The sequence below is a fragment of the Pavona decussata genome, unplaced genomic scaffold, assembly GCF_977016875.1.
Source record: "Pavona decussata unplaced genomic scaffold, jaPavDecu1.1 SCAFFOLD_156, whole genome shotgun sequence".
NCBI classification, from domain to species: Eukaryota; Metazoa; Cnidaria; class Anthozoa; order Scleractinia; family Agariciidae; genus Pavona; species Pavona decussata.
The window spans coordinates 2,835,882-2,845,848 of NW_028145568.1; the positions used below are offsets into that span (position 1 = coordinate 2,835,882).

General features: G+C 38.7%; 1 long non-coding RNA gene across 1 annotated transcript; it reads right to left on the reverse strand.

The window, feature by feature from the left end:
- Positions 1–224: 224 nt before the first annotated feature.
- LOC146465288 (uncharacterized) lies at positions 225–3,979 on the reverse strand. The gene is made up of 2 exons (XR_014868293.1): positions 3,065–3,979; positions 225–1,050 (listed from the first exon to the last, which is right to left on the reverse strand). It is a non-coding gene; the product is annotated as an uncharacterized LOC146465288 (long non-coding RNA).
- Between the last annotated feature and the right edge of the window lie 5,988 nt (positions 3,980–9,967).

Here is a 9,967-nt window from a genome sequence, read left to right on the forward strand (position 1 = left end):
AATTCATCTAGTTAGCGACCATCCAAAATTAGTTAATTCAACCATTTAAAAAAGTACCCGGGGTGCATCTGAGAGAACCCATTCTTTTTAGTTATTGTTAGTTAATTTAACTAAAAAAAATTAGTTACAATAAATATTGTTAATTTAACCACAAAGAAATAGTTCATTTAACCCATGTAAAAGAGTTAAAATAATACATTAAAATGGATCATATTGGCAAACAATTTCGGTTACATGCATCTTTATTGAATGAACAGGCAGTCAAATGTGTACATATGCAGTATACAATGGTTCCATAGAAAGGGAAATTAATGATCACATCTTATCTACAAGAAATATATCGGCTGTGAACTTTTTTTCTTTCTTTTACCTGCTAATATTCATATAATAAACAACCTAAAACTATATAATGATATTGAGAATAGTGTACATGTATGTCTACTTGTTGGCTCACATAATATAAACTGAACAATTTAAACTACTTCTTTCTGTTGAAACCTAAGTGGCAAGGTTTAGTAGAAGGAATTGCTGGATATAAGCATTTTGTCACTTGGTTCAGCTCACCAGAAAAATTCAATTTGATCATGCACAAAGGTTTTACTTTTTTCATTGTAAACTTGCTAAAATTCAACGTTCTTCAATGTATCTCAAACTGTATTCATTTGGCCAATCTCAGACTCAATTCTATGGAAGGAAGTGGAGTGGTTTCTATGCGATTCTACTCATCTTGCCTACCACTGCTTCAACACTTAACGGCAGTGCGTGACTGCTCCTTCTTGACTCAAGTATCAAAATATACTCAAGAAATAAATAAAAATTCTTGCCATGACCACCCTGGCCCTTTGGGTAGTCAGCATTGAAGCTATAGTAGCTTGCAATCAAATTATGTGTTGACGGCACTTAAAATGTTGATTTTTTTTGGAACGGCAGACTACCATTCCTTCGGCTACCAACACCAGTGACTGGATCATCGACAGTTGCCCTCGTCGAAATGAGACGGGGTGCTGTTGTTGCCGCTATTTCATCTTCTGCACCCAAATCTGAGTCATTCTGCAACAACAAAAAATGATTTGTTGTGACTGTAAATCCTGGACATTACTTACAAATTATCACAAACTACAAACAGCCATTTGTAACACAATATCATCCATCAGTGCCAAACTTAAAGGAAATCCTTATCAGCAAATGGCATTAAAGGGACACAGTCACCTTTGTGACCGCGCTGACCTGGACGCTAGTTTTTGTCAATTTTGAAAAGCGTCCACCTCAACCCGAAATCAAAAGTACGCGTCGGCATCTAGAAATCCGCTTCAATCTTCCCAGTGTTTTATTGGATTTTCAATCTTTTACTGGAAACCTGTTTCTGAGTATGCTTTTGTTCCTCCTATGATATTATTTTATCATATTTGGTTAAAAACAGTATGGATCGCGTCTCCAACGGAACATGAAAAGAAGAGGTGGGGAAGCGTGAAGGCGCCGGGCGGAACAAATCGCCTGCGTTGACTAAAATAACGAGAGAAATCAATCAAAAACATTGGAGAACAAATCACCATTATATATATTTGGAAAATTACACTTTCTCAACCTGGCGAAAGGTTCGTGCGGTGGGAATCTTCGTAAACGATTCGAACTACGCGTCATGGCTGCTTGGTTTGGAGCTCAGACGAAGACAAGCTTCGGTATACAGTCGATTATCTCCTCGACGAGGAAAACCTCCAGTAGAACCTTGTTTTCTACGGGTCGAGCAAGCGTTCTTGCAACGACATGGGTTTGGTTCCTAAATTGAGATAACGGAGAAGTTGTAGAAACGAAATTATAAAAGCAAAATATATAATTGAAAGCAGAAATAAAGCTTACCGGTAGTTTCGCTACAAAGTCGTTTTGCTACACTGCTGCTCAGTCGATTCGCTACGTTTTAACATTTTAAAATCGACATATTCTCTAATATTTCAACTCAATTTGCTTCTCATGCAAACACTGTGAAACGTAGAAACAGCTAAGATAATTTTTCACACGACCGGATACCGAAATAAACGATTAAATGATTCTTCGACTTCAGAGGTATCCGTTGACGTTTGACTTTCCCTGGACAAGTCCATCAGTAAATTCTCCATGGTATCAAGAAAATGAGTGTTCTAAAATGGCATTAGGTCTATAATCACTATAAAAATTTTGACTGGCATATACTTCGACTCGACAAGGTTTGTTTACATTTTTCAAAGGATGCGCTTCTCAGCGCCAGACTTGTGATGAAGTGTGATATGCAAATCAGCTAAGAAATGCTATTTAATGCGCATGTGCACCAGGTGACTGTGTCCCTTTAATAGAGCTACAACCAAAGCTCAGAGAGATTTTTAAGGAACGGCCACTAATCTCATACACGAGAGGGCGTTCCCTGAAAGACATACCGGTACTCGTTAGAGCAACACTATAACTGAACATGGCTAAAAATACGCAAGTGGGAGTCGCAGAGGCCTATCTTTATTCCTTTACCCCCTGGCAATCAATGCAAACACCATTACGCATAGCGGTGGCATTGCATTTTGATCAAAAGGGAAGAATCGCTGTATGACACGCTTGTAAAAGCAAAAGTGAAAAGGCTTTTATAAATCACGGGCTATGATTAAGCAAGTCGTCAAGAGATAATTCAGTGGGAGGCAGTTCCAGTAAGTGGAACTGTAGCTGTGATTGGCTAAAATCGGGAAAGGAATGTGGCTGGAACGTGACCAGCAGTTTGTGGGGAGGAGCATTTTTGATAAGACACAGAACGGCTGCCAGGGAGACTAAGTTGAGTGAACACTGCAATAAAAGGAACAGTTGGCAAAGCTTTGAGGCAAACTGTTAAAGGCCAATGTGATGATCAGGATTGTGTTAACATACTCAAATGTTGGTGCTACATTACACGTCTCCATTATTAAATTACTCAGGAAGTGAAAGGGTTAAGGTAATCATCATCAAAGAAATAAAAGTCTAATTTATTTTTAGAAACAATGTGTGAAAATCAGAAAGGAAAGTTTGTCTGGTAACATCAGGGCTAAAGGTCTGGAATTATAAAAATGCTTACATGGCCTGTACCAACAGCATGGCAACATGCTCCCTCTCACTGAAGTGCAAAACTGGTGTCTGGGCCATTATTGTTGTGTATAACTGATGAACAAGGGAATTTTGTTGTTCTGCCTGGCGAGAGGAAGCCCTTTGCTAAGCCTTGCTCAACATCAGGTTCCCACTATGTGTTGAAACAGACAAAACACAATCGGAATTCAAATAAAATTTATTTTTGGACACATATCTTACTAACATTCAAACAACATGCTGTTTTTCTTGATATATAATCGATAAAATAATTAAGTCCCGGTCTATTTGCCAGCCTGTCAGCTCATACAACTCAAAGAAATGTCTTTTAGGTGGTGAACACTGTCACCAAATTTTTCAGTTAAAACCTTCTTTATCGTATAACCTAGTTAATAAATATCAGTCAAAACATTTGTGGTGAATCAACAGCTATCAGTTCAGGTGCCATGTGAGGATACCTTTTTAAATGTTTCTGCTTTTCCATTTTATTTGGTAATTTGTAAAATATTCCTTTGTGAAGTGGGCATGCTTTTCCAAAGTCAATGACAACAGCATTATAATGAAGACCTCTTACATCAACCATAACATTATCAGGCTTCATGCCATTATGAATAAAACCTGAAAGGTAAATTGCATGCAGCCCTTCAATCATTGTCAGAAATAAATGATCTGGTGAACATGATTCTAACCATTTCACTGGTTTAAGTCTCCTGGAAAAGTCATCTAAAGTTACACTTTCCTTACTAATGCCAAGAAATTGGGTTATTAAAATAGGATTTGGCTCCATGCAAACTCCCAAAAACAGGGGAAAACTAGAGTGAGGAATAAGATTTAACATGGCTTTTGCTTCATTGATCAAGATGGATCTCACAAAATGCTCTTCGTTAAAAAAAATTTCAAACAGGCATCTATATATATGTTATTGAACTAGCGTGAGGTCCGTATTGGGAAAATATTGGTCGAGTTCCTTTTTTTGCAAGTTTATGGACCGAGCCGAAGGCGAGGTCCATAAACTTGCAAAAAAAGGACGAGACCAATATTTTCCCAATACGGACCGAACAAGCTAGTTCAATAAGGTTTTTATTATATAGGCTTTCCCGCTTGTTGCTTTCTAGTCCGCGTGAAACTTGTTTATGATCAAGTTGTGCGAGAAAAAGTGCAAGAAAGCCTTCTCAATGCTGACGCGTACTCACAAACAAAAACCACGTGGAATAATTCTGATTGGCTCGCGCACGAAAAGGCGACTTTTTATTGGTCAAGGTTTGACACGAAAGTTTGACATGTCTCGTCAATCGAAGTGAAAAAGTTCGAAAAATGAAAATTTAGCTCATTTGAGATTCCGAAGAAAATGCATTTCTTAAACGTGTTGAATGTTTAAAAGTGTCAACTTTTGAGAAAGACTTACTATGGAATGAATGAAAATAGATGAAATTGAAGCTTTTGTAGTCAAAATTGCATTTCAATCGTCTTCATCGTCACTTAAAATGGCTCGGCGCTTGCGAAGCGGTGGCTGATCATGATTCGTAATCTGGATGTTAAACGAGCAGTTTTGGAAATTTGCTCCTTGAAAAATAGCCGATCCGGCTTCCTTTGTGGTCGTCATACTGGTACTTTCCACTGTAGTTGTTGCCTGTGTATTGCCAACTGCTTGGAGCTCGCTTGTGGTTGTTGATGAGCGACTGAGGGCTAACGACATTCTTCGTTGATGCTGAATGGAAGCCGATTTGTAGGAATCCAAGCTTCTCAGATTTCGATGTCCACTCAGTTGGGCCACGTAATTTTCAGGAACATCTGAATCCAGCAATCGTGAAATGCAGGTCTTTCGAACCGAGTGATTGGTAACGCGTCCTGGCAAACCAGCATTTTGGGGAGCTTTGGTGAGTAGCTTCCCGATTTCATTCTTGCCAAGCAGACTTTTCTTGTACCACACTGCATCAGTAGCCTTTCTTTGATGTTTTACGGCCAAGTAGAATGGTGCCTCTGGTTGATTCATCTCGATGGGCCTGTGACTTCTGAACAGCTTATAGTACTTGACTGGACATCGCTCGTTATCAGTAGCTTCAGCAGTAGGATAAAATGCTCGGTGACCGCTTGCTTTGTCCTGCCCCTGGCGCGTCTTCGAGCCTCTCTCAGCTTTCCAGAACAGCATTTCATTGCCTGTGTCCGGGTCAGTTTCAAGGCTGACGTCGCCCCACTGAAGCCTTCTACTTTCATCTCTTGCGCTAAAGCCAAAATGTAAAGCCAGGAGCCACCAAACTGTGCGCTGTAGAGCAACCGGGTTGTGCTCGCCAAATTCTCCTTCGGCAAAGAGCTTGTCTTCTTCAACAGCGGTGACTTCTCGGCTTGCTTATGGACGATTGCCTTTCCCTCTCTCCACGACAAGCTGTTTTCTTTTTGCACTGAGGACTTCTCGGGATAGCTTGAATTCGTCACCTTGAATGAGATTGGCTTGTGACCCGTGGGTATTAAGATAACGCTGGATGCTTCGTTGCAGGCAAGTCAGAGTTCCAGGTTCGTATTCGTCGCCATTTTTCTTTCTTACATCTTTAAAAAAAGCGCAGAGCGGCAGATTAAGTTCCACCTAGGGTATTGCCTCAATATTCCTGAACTTGTTCCGTTGGTGGCAAAATTTTCCCCATATTTTAAGGTCAGATTTGGTTTTTTCTGTAGTGCTTCTGGCCTGCTGTTGCTCAATGAAGTCGCGGTACTCTGAGGCCTTGTCAACGGAATCTTCTTTGGTTTTTTCGTCGAGTTTAATGTTTTCAGAGCTTGTTTTCGTTCCTTCGTCAGTGCTCTTGGAGTAAAACTCCGACATCACGATTTAAACCGACAGTTCCTACTATATTAAGTTAATTGGAAACAGTTTTTACTTTGCGTTGTCAAAACTGAAACAGTAACCACGAAACACTTGACGCTAGCGGTCCATCTTAGCGGTCCGTATAGGAAAATTCGGACCGCTCAGGGAGCCAATTAAAATGCTCCTTTTCATCGCGGACCAGTTCAGCTATATAATAAATATATCTTATTCGATGGTTTTACATATAATACGCGCGGATATTTTGCGAGTTGCGTAGTATTTTTCCGAGCCCCGAAGGGGCGAGGAAAAATACGAGCAATGAGCAAAATGTCCGCGAGTATTATATGTAAAACCATCGAATAAGAGATTTATTATTCCACTACAAAAAGATTTTGTTATTTTGGCTTCTCTGTTTTGGTAACAGTTTTCAAATGCACCCGGCATCAACTGTCCATCGGTATATGGCGCGTACGAATGATGTAAACAACACAGAAAGCCAGTTAAATGTGTTTAATTTGATTAGATAAAATGAAAAGATAAATGACAAGTGAAACTTGTTTTCGAGTCTGCATCGTTTCAAAAACTATTCTTCGTCCAGTCCGGACATTGTTGCTCCTTTTTTCTGCCTTTTCCGTCCGTATTCGCTCTGTTGTAAACCGGTCAAACCGGGACACTACAGTGTATTACGGTCTCATATTTTGCGCGTTCTCTTGACCTTATTTGGTGAAATGACATAATAGTGGAATAATAAACCTTTATATTTACCCTTAAAGCAACTCCCAAATGTACCCTTTCCTAGAACATTGTCCTCTTCAACTTCAAGCAAATTTTTCGTAATAAACCATGGCTTTTGGAATATCTACGTCCTTTAATGTACAGCTAGCAAAATATAGAAGTCTATTATTTTCTTCTTTTGTTTTCTTCCATTTATAAAAATAGCCATTTGCTATTTGCTTGGTGATCTTACAGTTATTTTCAAGGTCAATTACTTTTTCTTCTACTTTCTTTGCTGCATTGGATTGCAAAAATGTTGAGAGTTTTTTTTCGATTTATGTGATTCTTCCTTTGCCTACTTTTTCTCTTTTTCTTTCCACTCTTGGAGCACTGAAATTGTTGACTGCAGGTTTCTTCTGAGTGGTGTTGCAGCTTAAATGTCTAGAATCAGGCAAGATATTGATTGGAATACAAAATTAATTTTGAATTTGGTATCACTGATGGAAAATTATTCTATAAAAATGTGAGCCAGGTCAAAAAAGAAAGCAAGAACCCGTAGGCTGCAGATTATAGCCCAAGCAAGGCTGACCCAAGGGACAACCTCAGCTAGGAAATTGTCAGTAGGCAAGCAATTAAATCTTGCCTTGACAAAACTATGGCTTCTGCTGGAGTTCAGCCTTTCAACCCTTATCACATTTTAGTTTTTATTCAAATTCACTGTATCACTGTAAGTCATGTACATAAATGTACACAATATCAAACTAAATAAAAATAACTTAAAAAACATTCAGTTCATTTGTCAACGATTCAGTCCTCCAAGTAATTCAAAATAAAAGATATAAACTGATTTCTCTTTTTTTGTGAGAAATATCCATTTGAGATCCTCTGGTCAATTTTGTTTTTCATGTTTTCTCAAGCATGACATATTTTAATCAAAGTAAAACTGAACAAGCAAACTTGTGCACAAATTATTAAAAAAAATCCCTTCATTCAATGTTCCAAAAAAAAAAAAAAAATTTACCGTGGTGATCAATCAATTAGACTTTGAAGGAACTCGTGTTATCTTTCCCAATTGATGGTTTCCGATAAGTGTCCGGCAACAATCACCAATTTTTTTGGATCGCCAGATGGCAAGGGGACAAGCAAGGCATTCTTTAAGCACACAATAATTGCAAGGTGTATATATGTGCAGTACGAAAACAAGCGAGCCACGCTTTTCTCAGTTGGGCGAAAACAAACTTGACACTAAGTAATAATTGAATTTTTCTTCTCAGATATTGGTGGTCCAACAGAATATAAAATGTGAAAAAAAAAGTTTCAGTGAATAACAATGAAAATGATTGTGTTATGCAATGTCGAAAGGTTTCAAGCTTCTTTCAACACATGCAAATTTGAGTACCGTTTTCAGCACGAAAGTACCTACCAAGCTTTCCGTGTCTTTATCGTTTCTCTTTTTTAATGATCATCTGACACTTTTCGAAGACTTTTCTTGTTTTCTCAACGGGCTGCCGAACACTATTGACATCAAAAGTCTGCAAAAAGAATACAAATAACAAAACAAGCTAAATTAATAAAGACATCACGATCGACTGACAAGTTAAATAGTTCAAACGCAATTTATCTCCAATAGATTTTCAATTCTGTATCGCTTTTTTTCGAAGCATATTTCGAGGTTTATAGATCGCTACATGGTGTCTTTTGGTTTGCAGCAATGTAACCAGGCATGGCTTTGTAACCACGTGAGAATGTGCGTAGTCAAATGCGCATGCCACAGACCACCATGCCCCAACGCTTTTAGGCGGGAAATTTTTTTACACGATCTGTAATTCATCCATAGAGAGATTCCAAATATACAAGAAATAAAATAAAAGATCCTCTCTCGGAAAACTTCTCATTTTATGTATGTAAACGAAAACTTGAGTAACACTGAGAAGCCACCTACCACGTGCATCACCTCTGTCCATGCCGCGATGAAACGTTTTCAGGTTCGGTATGATTGAATTGATCGTCAAATAATCCAACTCAAAGAAATCTTCTCCGTCTATTTCGTTAGCTACATTTGGGTTAGAACACGATAAAAGAGGCAATTATGAAATTTGCTGTTGTATGTACTACCCTCAAGAGGAAGACATCATTCAGTTGGATATAGTTCAACTCGGCTTACCTTTGAATGCTTCTATCAGCTCATGAAACTCTCTTTCCTTTAAAAAGTCCATTATGTCCTCCTTGGTGGAATCTTTTGACAGATCAAGCACTGATGCCATTACAAAAACGGACGAAAAAACCTCTATCGACAGCGGAGAATGTTCACCGGATGGACGTTTCTCACAAACTGAAAGACTTGGCCAGTACAAGTCATAAGAATGACATGTCACAAAGGGACTTTCATTATATATAATTACGTGACCAAACAGTATTATTTTATAACCAAAAGTTCATTGTTTTAAAAATAAAAGCGGTTTCCGTTAAAGTGTCATTTGGTTAATACCAAAGGAAATTCCAGAGATTGTGCGGTTTCTTGATAAAGCCGGTTTCTATTCAAAACTAAGCTTCAAAGCTCAAGGCCGAGATGTTCAACAAATCAGTAAAAGAATTGAAAAGTGTCACTACTAGCGCCGGTTCCTACGCTAACCTCAATATTATTAATCATTTCATAATCACCGAATATCCCGGTCGGAGTGAAAAAGAAAAAACTTTAAAGCACTGTGCCGACTACAATCACCACTGGCGTTAGATCCGGCACACACAGATTGGCTCAGCCAATCTGTGTGTGCCGGATCTAACGTGTGATTTTAGGGCGATGGGTTTCGGAAACCCATCGCCCTAAAATCATACATTAAGACGACTCAGTTCAGCGTAATCTTGTCAAGCAGCTATGGACCGATGTTTATTGATCGCAAAAGCACTCAAACATATTAGGTTACGGAAAGCCACAGCCAAAGAAACGAACAGAGGAAGCGGCTGTATATTATTCGGATGCATTTATCTTACTAATCCTCTATTTAAACCATTATCGCCAAGTGGGTTGCATTGTGTATAAACAGAGTACTAATTTAGCTCTCACAGTCCTATTTCACTTATGAAAAGGACTAAATGTTATTTAAAAACCCACTAGTTCGTTTTCGATCGTCAGGATCATTATCAGAGTTTGTTGGTGATCTTGAGGATGGAAAACGTTCAGTATTTTTTCAGTAACAGTAAATTTTTACTCATTTAGATATCATGTCTCAGTTACAACCAACCGGAATATTTCAGGTATATTGTTACTTCCGAATAGTAGTGTTAACAACGTGAATATCTTATCTTTGGTGGGAAAACCTTAGAAAAAGCGGGAGACCCGTCAGGACTATCTCATTAAACTACGGCTACGCGCGCTATGGCGCG